The 17,275-nt window shown below is 42.3% G+C and overlaps 1 protein-coding gene and 1 long non-coding RNA gene across 4 annotated transcripts in view; one reads left to right on the top strand and one right to left on the bottom strand.

Annotated features, from left to right (window-relative positions):
- RAI2 (retinoic acid induced 2) overlaps positions 1-17,275 on the top strand; it is a 402,071-nt gene that overhangs the window by 280,453 nt on the left and 104,343 nt on the right. The window lies entirely within an intron of this gene.
- LOC118889218 lies at positions 1,152-16,467 on the bottom strand. The gene is made up of 3 exons (XR_005018444.1): positions 16,457-16,467; positions 15,172-15,175; positions 1,152-1,234 (listed from the first exon to the last, which is right to left on the bottom strand). It is a non-coding gene; the product is annotated as an uncharacterized LOC118889218 (long non-coding RNA).

Genomic DNA, 17,275 nt, shown 5'->3' with positions numbered 1-17,275 from the left:
GATAAATAAATAAATTTTAGCAAGTAAGATTCAGAAATGAGCAATCTGTAGTGGGTTATGGAGAGAACTTAGGCTCTTGGGGAACATGTTCATAGGCTTTTAAAAATTAATATACAGTTGATCCTTATTATTCATGGATTCCATATTTATGAATTTACCTACTCACTAAAATTTATTTGTGACCCCCAGATGAATACTCATGACACTTGTGTGGTCATTCGTGAGCATGGCATGTGCACAGGGTAAAAAAACTGAGTTGTCCAGTGTACACATTCCCAGCTGAGGTGCAACAAGAGGAAGCTCTGCCTTCTTGTAGCAACTCTCATACTACAAACAAGTGTCCTTTTTGTGGTCTGTTTCGTGCCAAGTTTTGGGCATTTTTGTGCCTTTTGTGAGTGATATCGCTGTTGAAAATGCTCCCCAAACATAGTGGTGAAGTGCTGTCTAGTGCTCCTAAGTGCAAGACGGCTGTGATGTGCCTTATGGAGAAATGAGTTAAAGTGCTGTTTGCCACAAATATTTAATATTAATGAATCAACTGTATATTAAATGAAGTGTCTTTAAACAGAAACACACGTAAAACAAGCTTAGGTATTGATCTGAAAATGTTGTGACCAGAAGCTCTCAGCTAGGGGTAATGGCTCAACTGCACCAATTCAGTGTTCACGGAGATGTTATAAAACATAACTGTCAGAATGCTGAGAACTGACTGTACTCTATTGTTTAGAATAGTTTTAGATTTACGGAAAAGTTGAGCAGATAGTACAAAGATTTTCCATACACCTACCTCCTGCACCCAGTTTCCCCTATTACTGACACTTTACATTAGTATGGTACATTTGTTACAATTCATGAACCAATATCAATACATCATTATTAACTAAAGACCATACTTTATTCAGATTTCCTTTGCTTTTACTTAATGCCCTTTCTCTGGCTATCAGGATACATTACATATAGTCATGACATCTCCTTGGGTTCCTCTTGGCTGTGATGGTTTCTCAGACTTTGTTTTTGATGACCCTGACAGTTTTGAGGGGCACTGGTGATATTTTGTTGGATTCCACCCACCCCCAGCATTGGGATTTGGCTGACGTTTTTCTCATGATTAGAGTGGAGTTATGGATTTGGGGAGAAACATCACAGTGATAAAGTGCCATTTTCATCACATCTTATCAACAGTATATACTATCAACATGACTTATCACTGTTGATATTGGCCTTGATCACCTGGCTAGAGTAGGTCTAGTAGGTCTCTTTTCCAGGTCTCTCCACCATAAAGTTAGTGTTTTCCCCCCTTTCCGTACTGTCCTCTTTAGAAGGAAGTCACTCTACGCAGCTCACACCTAAGGAGTGGGGAGTGAGTCTCCACCTCCTTGAGGGAGAGAATCTACATAATTTATTTGGAATTCTTCTGCATAGGAAACTTATCTCTTCTCCTCCACTTATTAAGATATTCAGTCATTTATATCGGTATGGTTTCAGGGATATTTATTTTACATTTTGGGTTATAATCCGATACTACTTTATATATTTTGTTACTCAAATTGTTCCAGCTTTGGCCATTGGGAGTTCTTTTACTTGACTCCTGTGACCCTTTGACATAACCCCTTCAGTGTGTGTGTGTGTGTGTGTGTGTGTGTGTGTGTGTGTGTGTGTGTGTGGCTGAGCACTGCCTTACTTTTTGGCTCTACAAGATGCTTAGGCTCATATTGTGTATTTCCTGCCTCAGCCCTAGAATCTGCCATTTCTCCAAGGAGCCCTGGTTCCTTTTATTGGAGAATGGTGTTAGAAACCAAGGTCTGGGCACTAGGCTTTGTTGTTACTGGAGTGTCATTCCTTTTAGGCCCTCTCAGCTGACAGAGTAAAGAAATATATGTGTGTATACTAACCCATGCATACATACGTATCTATAAATATTTCTTTATATATCCATCTGTATCTATATTCAGCTAAACATGAGTTCAGACCGATGGATCATTCTAGCTCCCTGGCTGATCTGTAAATTTCCACTCCAACAGTGGGAAACCTGGCTCCCGCCATCTGCCATCCATTTACTTAATTGTTCAATTCCAGTGAACACGTATAAAAGTATTAGCTAGACATGAATATCATAGGCTTTTATGAAATACATTTATTTCCATTATAAAAATAATACGTGTTTAACAAAGACAATTTGAAAACTAGATACAAATTGGGAAAGAGCATCAAAAGTAGGCCCCCTCACCCAAGCACAACCTTTGCTGATGTTTAGGGTTATTTCCTTTCTCAGTGACCCTTTAATCCAGCCAAACTCTCCCCACACCCCCTAAAGCTGCTCTCTGCTGATGTCATCACATGTCCACAGGCTGTCACTGGCTACTGAAATGAGAGGAGAGCCAGCTTTTCGGGCACCAGGCACAGAGATCCCAGAAGAATTCACAATCCTAGATGATTTAACCATAAAGTGAGCACAAAATGAGAAAGGAAAAGTTAATGTGGCATGTAGAACAAATAAATAGGGGAAGTGGAGAGGTGGGATGTTTTCTCCCCAGGCACTGACTTAGTTAAGCAACATAAAAACTTCTTGATTTTTTAGAACAAAACAGAACAAAAAAACAGATGCTCTCTAACTGCATGGCCTTTTGCATGACACTTGACTGCTATGGTGTTTAGTTTATGCAAAATGATGATGTTAGCCCAATTGTTTCAAAAGTGTCTTCTATGATCCTATGACCTATGAACTATAGAATGGTAAGGAGCACTTCCAGAGCCCTGAGAAAAGCCTCCTGTTACATATCTTGATCTGGCTGGTGGTTACACACATGTGTTTACCTTGTAAAAATTCATTGAACTGTACACTTATGATTTGTGCACTGTCTTTATGTGTGTTATTCTTCAATTTCATAAGTTTACAAAGGAAATAAAAAAGCCTGTCACCTTATCCATCCCTCTTCAAATATGGCGCCTCACATAGTTTTTCAGAGTCCAAGAGTCATAGAAACGGCAGAGCCCAGAGAGGGCAGCCATGAAGCCATGAGCTACCAATGAAAAGGTCCCACAACTCCATTCCAGCTCCCACGAGGCCACCTGTAATGCCATTCCTTCGAGGTGTAAGCACAAGATCAAGATCACTGTGACCTTTATTTAATCTCTCGGTTCCTCCATGTATAAAACAAGGATAATAATAATAATGCCTATTTCTTAGCATTTTGTGGAGATTAAATAAGTCAATACATGTAAAGTGCTTGGAATAGTGCCTCCCACCTACTAAATGCTCAGTAAACATTTGTTAAATTGGTGGTGAAGTTGATGATAATTTTCACAAGTGTTCTTAGGCCCACAAGACCCAAGGCCACCGGAGTGACTCTGTAAGTTTCAAACAAGACTCTAGATATTTTAACAGGTATTTTAATTCCAAAGTGTATGGATCAGTATTAATTCCATGCTGGCCTTACTTCCACTCAAACTTTGCTTCCAAACACAGTCTAGTGTCCTCTCTCGAGGCTGTCCTCTAAAATGGTTGACTGTTTAGTTTTTATTTATTTTTTTAAATTTATTTATTTATTTTTGGGTGCGTTGGGTCTTCATTGCTGTGCGCGGGCTTTCTCTAGTTGCAGTGAGCAGGGGCTACTCTTCGTTGCGGTGCGCGGGCTTCTCATTGCGGTGGCTTCTCTTGTTGCAGAGCACGGGCTCTAGGCGCATGGGCTTCAGTAGTTGTAGCACGTTGGCTCAGTAGTTGTGGCTCACGGGCTCTAGAGCGCAGGCTCAGTAGTTGTGGCGCACGGGCTTAATTGCTCTGCAGCATGTGGGATCTTCCCAGACCAGGGCTCAAACCCATGTCCCCTGCATTGGCAGGCGGATTCTTAACCACCGTGCCACCAGGGAAGCCCTGGTTGACTGTTTATTGTCGTGGCTATTAGTGGCTTCACCATCATATGAAGGGAGCCTGTGGATGTTTTAGACACAGAGAACTTCTGGCAAGCTAGGAGCGCAGGAACCTTACAGCAAGGCTGATCTGAGCAGTGAAGAAGGAAGACACACTAGGTATACAGATGTGAACTTGGAATGCAAAAATACCTTTTAAGATGAATGGTAAACTGGAAATGTGTGCTCAATTGGTACAGCATTCTTGTTTTTAATTGAAGTATAATTGACTTAAAATATTATATTATTCAGGTATACAACACAGTGATTCAATATTTTTATACATTTCAAAATAGTCACCATGATAAGTCTAGTTACCATCTGTCACCATACAAAGTTATTATAATATTATTGACCATATTCTCTGTGCTGTACATTACATCCTGTGACTTATTTATTTTATAACTGGAAGTTTGTACCTCTTAATCTCCCTCACCTATTTCACTCCTCCCCCAACCCCTTCCCTCTGGCAACCACCTGTTTGTTCTCTGTACCTATAACTCTATTTTGGTTTTGTTATGTTTGTTCTTTTTTTTTTTTTTTAGATTCCACATACAAATGAAATCATTCAGTATTTGTCTTTTTCCATCTGACTTATCTCACCTAGCATAATACCTTCTCAGTCAGTCCATGTTGTGCTAAGTGACAAGAAATCATTCTTTGTTATGGCTGAGTAATATTCCATTGTATATATATACAACATCTTCTTTATCCATTCATCTAATGTTGGGCACTTAGGTTGCTTCCATATCTTGGCTATTGTAAGTAATGCTGCAATGAACATAGGGGTGCATATGATCCAGAATTCTAATATATGTCCTCCTCCACTGAAACCCTGACATCTTGAAGCCTGCCAAAACGCCAGGTTGCCAGGACTTCTGGGAGAAGATAATTGTCTTAGCTTGGGTTCCTCCAGAGGCTGACTCCAAAACAGGGACTCAAGCACACAGAGCTGATTGGAGAGTTAGTCCGAGGAAACACAGTAGGGGAGCAGGAAAGTGAAACAAGGAAGAGAAGGCTGCCAATAAAGAGTGTGATATCAAGCCAATTATCACTGTGGGCAATTGGCGTTAATTACTCAGCACTTCCGGCCTACCACATGGGAGGGCAGTGCAGACTTAAGGGGCCAGAAAAGGCAAAGAAATGCAGGTTCTGGCACATGGAAGTCAGGCTGGAATGCACTGAAGTGGTAAGGACAAGGGGACACAGGCCAAACCCTGACAGTGTCTGCTACAATAGCCCAGGCCTCATTTGAAGTTGTGGCTACATGTGCACTTCTGGGGATCAGGTGGTTGTCTTACAGGCCATACTGACAAGCTGCAATTTGTCATTTTTCAAATCATTTGGCTTGAGACAAATGTGATGGTTCCCCTAAAATGGTAATTGCGTTTTCCTGGAAATCAACCCAGGTTTGTTTATATGCTACTTGGATGTTGCAGCACATAGCACATGCAGATCTTGAACATCTTGAAAAAGCAGTACAGGGACCCAGCACAAGTCTGTTCACAGACCTGCCCAGAGGACACCAAATGGTATGTTATTTCCTCCTCTCAACTGCATGTCACCAACAAAGGAACCCTACATTCTGGAAGCAGTGCTTTTTGGAGATCTTGCAGCAGGCTACAGACGTGAGATTTCTGTCAGTGACAGGTCTGGCATCCTTTCTGCAGTGTGTCAGTGGCACGGATGAATACTCAGGATGGGGACGGTTGCTATTTTAATTTACATGCTATTGCTACCCGTTTTGGCTGGCTTACCCAGAATGCCCCAGATACCTATTTGAATGGGAAGTGTTCCATATTTGCAAGACAGACCATCTTGTGGAAATTGGTGTTTAGTCACTCTCCTGAACCGTGTGAAGTTAGGAAAATGGCTTGTGTGTCTTGTTTGTGTTACAGAATTCTGGCATTTTTTTCTCCCTGTCTTTCTTATCAGCATCTTTCTCAAGGGAGCTGGGAAAAGCCAAAAGGATCCTTTTTACCATTTTTTCAGAACCATCCAACATGAAAAATACAACCTTCTGTTACACCTTAATTATTATTTCATTTTTGTTTTTGAGAATTTCTTCTTTTTATTTTTCTCTTGGAATATTGATAAAATAGACAAACGTGGTCCTTTGTCCAAGGCCCAATATGATGGTCTGATTTGCTTGAGATATTTACTCTTAGAAGCCATATAATTTCTTCTATATCCTATTATTTTTGCAACATATTTCTATGAATTATTGAGTTATATTTTTCTTCATTTTTATATATGAATTTTGTTTATAGAACACTCAAATTGCCGTATGTAATATACATGCATATTTTAAATGATAAAGAGAAGCATTCAAAATCTAACAAGAGTCTCATATAATTGCAGTGATGTAATATAATATAATGCAATAAAAATGCAATTTATCCCAAGGACATCTTTGGCAGAATGCAAAGGTCATTGTTTTCTGACCCTAATTTTCAAGCTACTGTCTGACATTTACATTGTATATCATTAAGAGCATACACAAGTATATCATGTCTTTTGGGGACTAATTTTACATAAATTATGTGTCTCTATGATTTCTTTGCATGATGGGGTATTCAGTCTATATTAGGAATGTCACACAGATCATTCTCCAGTCCCCTTCCCAGCCCCGTCACAAGAACGCTGGAAGTAAATCAGAGTAAAGAGATTGGAGAGTTCTTCTGAGACATTCTAAAAAGAATCAACAGCAGACTCCTTCCAACAATAAGACAGACTAAGACCTTTCTCCTATTACTAACACATAGTAATGCTGTAAAAACATATCTCCAGAATTTAAATACATATATGCGCTCAGAAAAGGATAAAAGGGCTATCCCCACATGCCAGACAGGAAGAAAGGAATCATAGAGTAGTAAGGCCAAATAGGTACCACAGCAGACCATGAAGATTTCACACCCGGATACAGGACCCAGAGACTGGGGGCTGGGGTTCTAATACCTATGTGGTACAGGAAACGAGGATCCAGACCTTGACGACGCAGGGGAGCCACCATCTCAGACAGCTGTTCCATCCAGGTTTTGAAAAGGGGACTGGGAAGCTTGCTAGGGAAGCAACCCCGGCCCAGGGAATTTATGAGGAGGCTGGCATCTGGGACCTCGAGTAGAAAGAAGTCATCTGCAGGAAATGAAAAACCCAGAACTGCATCCTACTCAATATTGAATTCACATTCACAGTTCCTGTATGGCAGAGGAAACCCAAGCCAAACAACTATCATTAAAGCGTATCTAAAACCTTTGAAACCTCCAGAATTCCCAACTGAAACAAAAGCAAAACCAGTCCACAGGTCCATTCTCACACCTAGTGGCTCACGGGACGCCAGGAAAAAAAAAATAACCTGCTAAAGAGAAATTCACAATAAAAGATTATGGATGTATATAGAATAATGCATCCATTGTGAGGGACAGATAGAAAACTCAGCAAATAAGAGAATTAGCACCACATATGAGGTACAATAGATTAATTTTAAAGACACCGTAAAATAAGTATATTTTAAATAGTTGAAGACATAAAAGAGAGAAACCAAAATGAAAGCCCAAAATAATATGAAAAAAGACCAGAGAGATTTGAATGAGAACCAAACAGTTTCTAGTAATGAAAAATATAGGCATAGAAATTAGTCAACAGGTTAAACAGTAGTCTAGACAATGGTAAGAAGAGAATTAGTGAACTAAATGATATGTGTAAAGAAATTACCCCAAATGTGGCACAGGGTCGGGGGAGGGAGAGAGAGAGAGAGGGAGAGAAAGAGAGAGAGAGAAATGAACTATGGTAGTAATTTAGAGGAAGTTCCAACATATGTCTAATCAAAGTTGCAGAATGAAAAATTAAAAGGAAATGGAGGAGAAACAATATCCTAAGAAATAATGGCAGAAAATTTTCTAGGACTAAAAAAAGACATGAATTTTTAGACTAAAAGAATATCATGTCCCAAGCAAGATAAATTAAAATAAATCCACACATAGAAAAATGTAAAACTACAGAGCATTCCAGCAGAGGAGAAAAATCTCAAAAGAAACCAGAGAGGGAAAAACAAACACATAACCTGCAAAGGAACCACACAGGTTGTAATTTAGTCACATGACCAAACCTAACTGCAAAAGAAACTGTGTGTTTGAGAAGACAAGAACATAACTTTTGGAGACCAGATACCATCTCTACCATGTTTACATGTGGCCCTCTGTATCCATGGGTTTTGCATCTTTGGATTCAACCAACTGTGGATGAAAAAAAATCTTCCAGAAAGTTCCAGAAAGCAAAACTTGAATTTGTGGCTCACTGGCAACTATTTACATAGCATTTACATTTTATTTACAGCTATTTACATAATATTTGCATTGTATTAGGTATTATATGTAATCTAGAGATGATTTAAAGTATACCGGAGGATGTGCGTAGGTTATACGGAAATACTGCAGCATTTTATATTAGGTACTTGAGCAGCCGCGGATTTTGGTATCCACAGAGTTCCTGGAACTAGTCCCCCACAGATACTGAGAGCTGACTTAATTACCACCTTCTGAGTGTTGAGCTCAGACTTATGGGAGAAGGGAAGAAGAAGGATGCTCTTGGGAAATGAAGCCTTTCCAACTCTACCCAAATCATGGGAATCACTACACAAAGCACGGGAACTTTCTTCTCTGATATTATTTTGGCTTTACTGTTGCAAGTGGTGGTAAAGGAATTCTCCCACCCAGGTTGAACATAACATGTTCTAGAAATGAATCTTGTCCAACTTAAGCTCACAGAGAAGGGTGAAAATTTGGATTTGTTTCTCAAACATTGAGCTGAGCCCCAGGCCAATGCACCAAGAGTAATCAGTGTCTGTCTCATTTGTGTGTGACACGTAACAGACTCTGCAAAAGCCTATTGAATACATTCACTGATTCTTACATTCAACAAATATTTGTTGGATGGCTACACTGAGCCATTGTTCTAGATCTGCCCTGTCCAATAGGATAGCCATTAGTCACACATGGCTATTTAAATTAACTAAAATTAAAAACTCAGGTCCTCAGTCACACCAGCAACATTTCAAGTGTTCAACAGATACACGTGGCTAGTGGCTACCACATTGGACAGCACAGATGTATAATATTTCCATTGTCACAGAAAGTTCTATTGGATAGTGCTGTTCTGGATGCTGGAGATACGGTAGCGAACACAACAGACACTTCCTGTCTTCATGAAACCTAAAGGCTATGTCAGATCGTAATAAGTTTATGGAGAAAAATTAAGCAACAATGGAAAATAGGGAGCAGGAGTGGAGGAGTGGAGGGGAAGTAGTTACAATTTTAAATACGGTAGTCTGGGAAGCTCTCACTGAGAAAGTGACTGTATTAGTTAACATAATGCTAGCTGATATAACAAAGAATCCCTCAAATCTCAGTGGCTAAACACAATAGTTTATTTCTTGCTCCAGTCAAGGGTTGTAGGGAGAGACTGTGGAATCATTAGATGGAATCTGTTCCATGTGGTCATTCAGGGCCACAGGCTAACAGAGGATCTGCCATCCACAACACAGAGCTTCCAGAGTTGCCCTGGGCGTCACCATCAACCTAGCAGATGGGAGAAGAGAAAGAGTGTTGTTTAAGAGGTTTCTGTGGTCTGTGGGTCAGGCCTGAAAATGGTGTAATCATTTTCACTGGCATTCACTTGGCCAAAACTTAACCACATGTAGGGTGACCAGCTGTACCAGTTTGCCAGTTATTGAGGGTTTTCCTGAAATATGGGGCTTCCAGTACTCAAACCAGGAAAGTTCCAGGCGTACTGGGATGACTTGGTCGCCTTAGCACATATCCTTACCTAGATGCAACAGAAACTATACCATTTTCTACGCTATTGAAGGGGAGCATGAATTTTGGTGAGCAGCTAATGTCTGCCATAGTAACATTTCCCTCAAAGAACTGAGAAAGCCAGCATGCAGATCTCGGGGGAGGGGAGAAGAGCATTTTAGCCAGAAGGGACAGCAACTGCAAAGGCCTGAGGCAGGGGTGTATCTGGCACAGAAGAGGGGAAGAAAAGCCAGGGGGCCCAGTAGGGCTGGAATAGAGTAGATGAGGTAGAGTATCCCAGAGTATTCCTTCAGGTTCCCATTGATCCACCAGCAACCCTCTTGAGATGTGATTGTTCACTTCCATCCAGTTGGCCATAATTTGTTTATCAAGAAATGATAGGCTTCCCTGGTGGTGCAGTGATTAAGAATCCGCCTGCCGGGCTTCCCTGGTGGTGCAGTGGTTGAGAGTCTGCCTGCCAATGCAGGGGGCACGGGTTCGAGCCCTGGTCTGGGAAGATCCCACATGCCACGGAGCGGCTGGGCCCGTGAGCCGCAATTGCTGAGCCTGCGCGTCTGGAGCCTGTGCTCCACAACAAGAGAGGCCGCGATGGTGAGAGGCCCGCACACCGCGATGAAGAGTGGCCCCCGCTTGCCGCAACTGGAGAAAGCCCTCGCACAGAAACGAAGACCCAACAGCTAAAAATGAATGAATAAATAAATAAATAAATAAATTTATTTAAAAAAAATGCATTTAAAAAAAAAAAGAATCCGCCTGCCAATGCAGGAGACACGGGTTCGAGCCCTGGTCCGGGAAGATCCCACATGCCGTGGAGCAACTAAGCCCATGCGCCACAACTACTGAGCCCATGCACCACAACTACTGAGCTGGTGTGCCACAACTACTGAAGCCCACGCGCTTAGAGCCTGTGCTCCGCAACAAGAGAAGCCACCGCAATGAGAAGACCGCACACCACAAAGAAGAGTAGCCCCTGCTTGCAGCAACTAGAGAAAGCCCATGTGCAGCAACGAAGACCCAATGCAGCCAAAAATTAATTAATTAATTAATTAATTAATTTTAAAAAAGGAAATGATGAAGATCTTGGCTAACTCCTTCGCTGAAATCCAGATACACAGTCTATGGCCTTTCCCTGGTTTAATAGTTTGATAGATAGCCCTAGCAAAAAAGTTAACTGGCATGAGCTAACAAAGCTTAAGTTTCAAGCCCCCTCACCTGCAGTCTTGGAAGGGGCCCTAGCAATGTGTTCAGATGTCATGTATTTTTGCAAATTTTGCAAAAATAAGATGTTCTGACCACAATCGGTTAAGTCCTCTGTCTCAAGTTCTTACCTCCCCTTCAAGTCTGGTGGTGTTGAAGTGGCCATGGACATTTTTGAGATCAGGCTGGGTAATTTGAGTTGGGGGTACACTTAGTTTACTCTCAGTGGGAGATATTTATGTGGTTCACAGTGACTTGGGTATATAGTTAGTTTATTGCTAGCCATCCCACTGTAAGAGTGACTCTGGAATCCTCTGCTACCCACTGTGCCAACACATGCAGCCTTGTGACACGAAGACTCAGGTTACGATATGACTCCTGGCCGTACTGAGATATCAGCTGGACCTACAGCACCTAGTACCAGAGATATGTGAGTAGTGGACGAGGAAGGTTTGGAAACTTTGGTAGCTTGATATTGTAGAAGACACTTCCCATCAACAGACACAAGTGGAGGATTCAGTTCTTATTGATGCTTAATCAAAATGGAAGTTCTCGTGGATGGACCTAGAGACTGTCATACAGAGTGAAGTAAGTCAGAAAGAGAGAAGCAAATATCGTACATTAACACATATATGTGGAATCTAGAAAAATGATATAGATGATCTTATTTGCACAGCAGAAATAGAGACACAGACGTAGAGAACAAATGTATGGATACCAAGGGGGAAAGAGGGGGGTGGGATGAATTGGGAGATGGGGATTGACATATATACACCACTACGTATAAAATAGATAACTAATGAGAACCTACTGTATAGCACAGGGAACTCTACTCGGTGCTCTGCGGTGACCTAAATGGGAAGTAAATCCAGAAAAGAGGGGGTATATGTACACATATGGCTGAATCACTTTACTGAACAGCAGAAACTGACATAGCAGTGTAAAGCAACTATACTCCAATAAAAAAATAATAATAATGAAAAATGGAAGTTCTCCTGACAGGGGTATACTGGATGTGCTGGGTTGAATAGTGTCCCCCCAAACTCATGTCTACCTGGAACCTCAGAATGTGACCTTATTTGGAAATAGTGACCTTGCAGTGTAATTAAGTTAAGATAGGGTCATACTGGATTACAGTGGACCCTAAGGCCAATGGCTGATGTCCTTATAAGAAGAGGAGAGAGGCACACAGACACACAGAGAGGAAGGCCATGTGAAGATGGAAGCAGAGGTTGGAGTGATGCTGCCACAGGCCAAGAAATGCCAGGAGCCACGGGGAGCTGGAAGAGGCACGGAAGGATTCTCCCCTACAAACTTCGGAGGGGGTATAGTCCTGCTGACACCTCGATTTTGGACTTCTGGCCTCCGGAACTGTGAGAGAATAAACTTCTGTTGTTTTAAGCCACCCAGTGTATGGTAATTTGTTACAGCAGCTCTAGGAAATGAATACACTTAATAAATGCAATGTTTACAATTATAAGCACATAATATGTCTTTTTTCTTTTATTAATTGGAAGAAATAGAAATAGAATTCCTGTGTTTATTTCCATAAGCTTGTAGCAATACTATAAAGGATAAGAACGCGTGTGTGAAGTTGCATGTTATATGCATCCCAGCTATCAGTCTTTTTATGACGTATTTCATTTGGCCATGATGGAAGTAGGCTGAATTATTTCTATTTATAGAAAATGATATTATAAAATTATTGTCACATGAAGATGTGATCAAAGAGGATCCAGCACAAAATGGAAGGAAAAAATATTATAAATATATTTCAGGAAGTTAATTAATACAAAATATTATCTTATTTTTATTGATTTTTGTTTGGGATATTTATCTCTTTTTTTTTTTGAAATTTACAATTTGTTGCGAGTTTTGTTCTCATTCTTAGTAAATATTTATGTAATACCTAATTTTGTATCTGCTATTTTGTATGCTTTTTAAACCATCTTCCCTCACCAAATTCTATAAAGCTTCACGGCCCCCCAAAAACTTGTCTGTCGTTGGGCATGAAAAACTGACTCCAGTTTTTGCATCAGCATCTGTTCACAGCATGGTTTTCAGAAATCTACCAGCAATTTAAGCCTTCTGGAAGCTTATATCCTAAGCAAACCCAGTAATCTCTAGATTTACAACTATCCTGCACAAAAAGGATTTTCATGAGGTCGTGTAAACAGCTTGAAAATTGCTTGTGCTTCTTGTGGTTTTTCAATAGCACTTTGAATGGCATCTTGGGTGGGACAAAAGTTTGGTGTTCCAGACTGTCCCATGTGTGCAGAACTTTTGGCATCCTGGCCCCCTGCCCACTAGATTCCAGCAACAGGCTCTGTCTTTGACAATCAGAATCATCCTCAAACATCACCAAATTTCCCCTAGGCTCGTTGTGGGGGAGAAGTACTGTCCCCACTGAGAATCTCTGGATGGTAGATGGCCCCGAGATATTCTTTGTAAATCCCATTTTATCCAATTAAAATCAAATTAGAATTTAATGTGAGGGCAAGGCCCCTTGTTCTGTACCTCCCTTACCAGGCAGACCCTCCCCAGCACTTCCAAATCAGCCCCACTCCGCCACAAGTGAGGCCTGGGAAGCATCTTGAAAAGGCTCCCCATGTGATTCTGACATCCACTGAAATTTGAGAACACTGGTTCTCAAATGACGGTGATTTTGCGCCCCCAGAGGACACTTGGCAATGTCTGGAGACATTTTTGATTTTGACAACAGGGGAGCGGGTGCTAGTGGCATCTGGTGAGTGGAGGCCGGGGATGCTGCTGAACGTCCTACAGTGCGCAGGACGGCCCCCCACAACAAAGGTGATCCAGCTCCAAATATCAGCAGTACCAAGGCTGACAAAGCCTGATCTAGACATTAGGCGGGTCCCTGAAATAGTCTGTTTAAGTCCCATTTTAATAAGTCCTATTTTAACAGCATTGAGAGACTTGAGTCCACCAGGCTCTCTGGCTTTCAACCAGCTGACTTGCCTGGGAACCATAAGTAATGTGCCTGTGGCATTCCTATCACCCCCTGAATTGTTGGGAACCCTCCGGCTTTGCTCCCCATCCCTTTCCCACATCTGTCAGGCTGCCCCAGCCCTTCTCAGGTCTGACAGGGTTGGTCTGAGCTCTCAGCGGGTCCTGGTCTTGCTTAGCCTCTCTAGGTAATTATGACACAGCCAGACTGTAAGTACTCAGCGGACCGTCTTGTTGGGTATGCAGGAACCTTACATTTCCCAGCCTCCCTTGCAGTTAGCTTGGCGGCCATATGACTGAGTACTGGCTCATGAAATGTGGATAGAAATGACACATGCCCTTTTCCTGGCGGTCTTGGCTCTGGGATAGCAGGAAAGGCTTCCAGAAGGGCCCTGTGCAGCGGTCCCCAACCTTTTTGGCACCAGGGACCGGTTTTGTGGAAGACAGTTTTTCCACAGACGGGGGCGGGGGCAGGGGGGGAATGGTTCAGGCGGTAATGCGAGTGATGGGGAGCGATGGGGTGCAGCAGATGAAGCTTCGCTCACTTGCCTGCCGCTCACCTCCTGCTGTGCGGCCCGGTTCCTAACAGGCCGCGGCGGACCGGTACCAGTCTGCGGCCCGGAGGTTGGGGAGCCCTGCTGTAGAGGGAAGCCAACAGTAGCCTTGATGCTGGCTGGTGAGCCCACCAGAGGAGGTGCTCTAGGTGGGGGCAGAGTGACCTCAGGACTGAGGGCTGCAAGGTGAACCCCAGACCGGGCGCCTTATGCGGGCCCAGCTGGACTTCAGGGGATACACAGCCTGTGTAAGAGCCGGGAGAGAGGATGTGGCGCCCTGAGTGGCTGCGTCCCAGTGTTTCCAGCAGCAGAGACAACAGGGTGAACAGGGGCAAAAGAACAGGTATGTTATTGCTGTTGAGGCCTGCGAGGACTTGATGAGTGTCATGAGGACACGGCAGGTCTCTGACTCCCTACCCACACCCCCATCCCTTGAGGATGCTGAGTGGAGGGACTTTTCTCAGATCTTCCCCCAAATTTTTATTTCTAAAATTGTTAAGCGTTAAGAAAAGCTGAAAGAATAATACAATTACCCCCTGTAAACTCTTCACCAAGGGTCCCCTAACATCTCTCCATTATTCTAACATTATTCCATTATTCTCCCCCCACCTCTCTCCCTCCCTCTCTCTCTCTCTCTCTCTTTCTTGCTGAAACATTTGAAAGTAAGCAGCATAATGTGTGTTATAATCCATTCCTGTCATTAGTCTTTGTGGTGGTTAATTTTATGTGTCAACCTGACTGGGCTAAGGGATGCCCAGATAGCTGGTAAAACATTACTTCTCAATGTGTCTGTGACGGTGTTTCTGGAAGAAATTAGCCTTTGAATCAGTAGACTGAGTAAAGAAGATCCATCTCACCAATGTGGGTGGGCATCATCCAATCCCTTGAGGGCCTGAATAGAACAAAAAGGTGGAAGAAGGGCAGGTTTGCTCTCTCTGCTTGAGGTGAGACCTCCATCTTCTCCTGCCCACAGTGCTCCTGGTTCTCAGGCTTTCGGACTCAGACCAGGACTTACACCGTGGCGCCTCCCTGGTTCTCAGGCCTTCAGACTTGGACTGAATTCCACCACTGTGTTTTCCTGGGTCTCCAGCTCACACATGGCAGGTTGTGGGGCTTCTTGGCCTCCATAAGACCTGAACCAGTTTCTACAATCAATCTCTTATTGATCTATTTATCTTTCCTATTGGTTCTGTTTCTCTGGATAACCCTGACTAATACAGATTTTGGTACCAAAAGTAGGACTAGAGGAACAGAATTTTAAGGATGAGTTTTCGGAATTGGTTCTGGGGTTTCTGGAATTGGCTCTCTAACCTGATTAGATTTAAAGATGCTAATGACTCTATTTCCAGTAGTAAAGAGAGTGAATGAAGTTTTATCGCATATTGCCGAATTCCCGTCCATAGTGGCTATACCATTTTTCACTTTCACTCGCCATGTAGAAGAGTGCCTGTTTCTGCACAGCATTGCCAGCAAAGTGTTTTGTCAAGCTTTTGGATTTTTGCCCAACGGATGGATGTGAAATGTATAGATTTAACTTATCATGTGTGAAGTTAAGCATATTTTCTTATATTTAAGAATCACTTGTTCATATTTTTTTCTGGACTGTCTTATTTATGTTTGTCCATTTTTTAAAATTTGCTTTTGGTCTTTTTCTTCTTTAAGAGCTCTTTATATATGTGAAGGAGATTAACCCAGAAAAGGGTTTTTGTTTTTTTTAACTGAAAAGGAAGTTTTAAAACTGGGGGAGATGAAGACATGAACAATTAAAAAGTCGAACTTGCTCCGCTAATAAACAGGAGGGAACATGAGGATGATTAGGTCAAATACAGAAAAATAAGATAGTTTTAGTTTTTTCCCCACATGAAAGTCTAGTGTGAACAGAGCTGTGATGCATTACATATGGCTGATGCTCCAGAAGAATTTCAAATCAAATGGGCCTTCTCCCTGGACTTCCTAAAAGTGAAACCAGTTGCTGATATATGTAGCAAATGTGCCAACCAGCTCCTTTCTTAAGAACACGATGATGTTGTGATCTCAAAAAGAAAACTTGTAAAGAAGACGACACGTTTCTCGTTTTTAGAGACATTAACTGGTGCCACAATTAGAGGATAGCTATTTAAGTATCCCAAAGGCCAGGTGTTTCATAACTAGCAGCAACACTCTCTTGGTCCTAATTTGAATTTGGGAGGTATGTTTAAAGTAGAAAATAACAGTAGAAGAATGTGGAACTCAAACTGTTGTCTCTAGATAAACGTCTTGCAAGAAGTGACAACTTGAGAACGTTCTGAATTCAGAGTTTCGGCACTGGCATGCCGCGTCTGCACGGGCATTCTCTTTGATGGGAAATAAAGGGAAGAGGAAAATAAATCAACCACTCTAAGGGAAGGCAGCTTGATTCTTCCTTCGAGTCTTTGCTGTGGCTGAGGTGTTCTCCAAGAAGAGAGGCCTTGGGTGGGACAGGTCCCAGAGAGGTTGACTCAAGTTCCACTCTCAACCTTAGAAAGAGGCAGCAACAGCTCTAGTGCAGCCCTGTGAAACCGCCCTTGCAGGGGTGCTCAGCAAGCTGCCCTGGCAGGGAGTGAGGGGGGATGGGAGTGGCAGTTTCAATGGAGTGATGGACAAAACCCGATTGGAGTGGGATGGAAAAAGAGGCGAGTGAAGATGGCAAGTATAAACAACTCATTCCAGGGATTTGGGTGAAAAGGGGAGTAGAACATTAGGGCAGTAAGTGGCATTGGACATAGAGTTGAGGGAGGTGCATGTGTTTTAAAAGTTTTGAAGTATTTGCAGTGTGTTTATAAGCTGGTACTGCATTCTCCTGTACAGAGGGGGAAATTG

The sequence above is a fragment of the Balaenoptera musculus genome, chromosome X (genome assembly GCF_009873245.2).
Source record: "Balaenoptera musculus isolate JJ_BM4_2016_0621 chromosome X, mBalMus1.pri.v3, whole genome shotgun sequence".
NCBI classification, from domain to species: domain Eukaryota; kingdom Metazoa; phylum Chordata; class Mammalia; order Artiodactyla; family Balaenopteridae; genus Balaenoptera; species Balaenoptera musculus.
The sequence above is the reverse complement of the archived record's forward strand: the minus strand, read 5'-3'. Positions and strand labels throughout refer to the sequence as shown.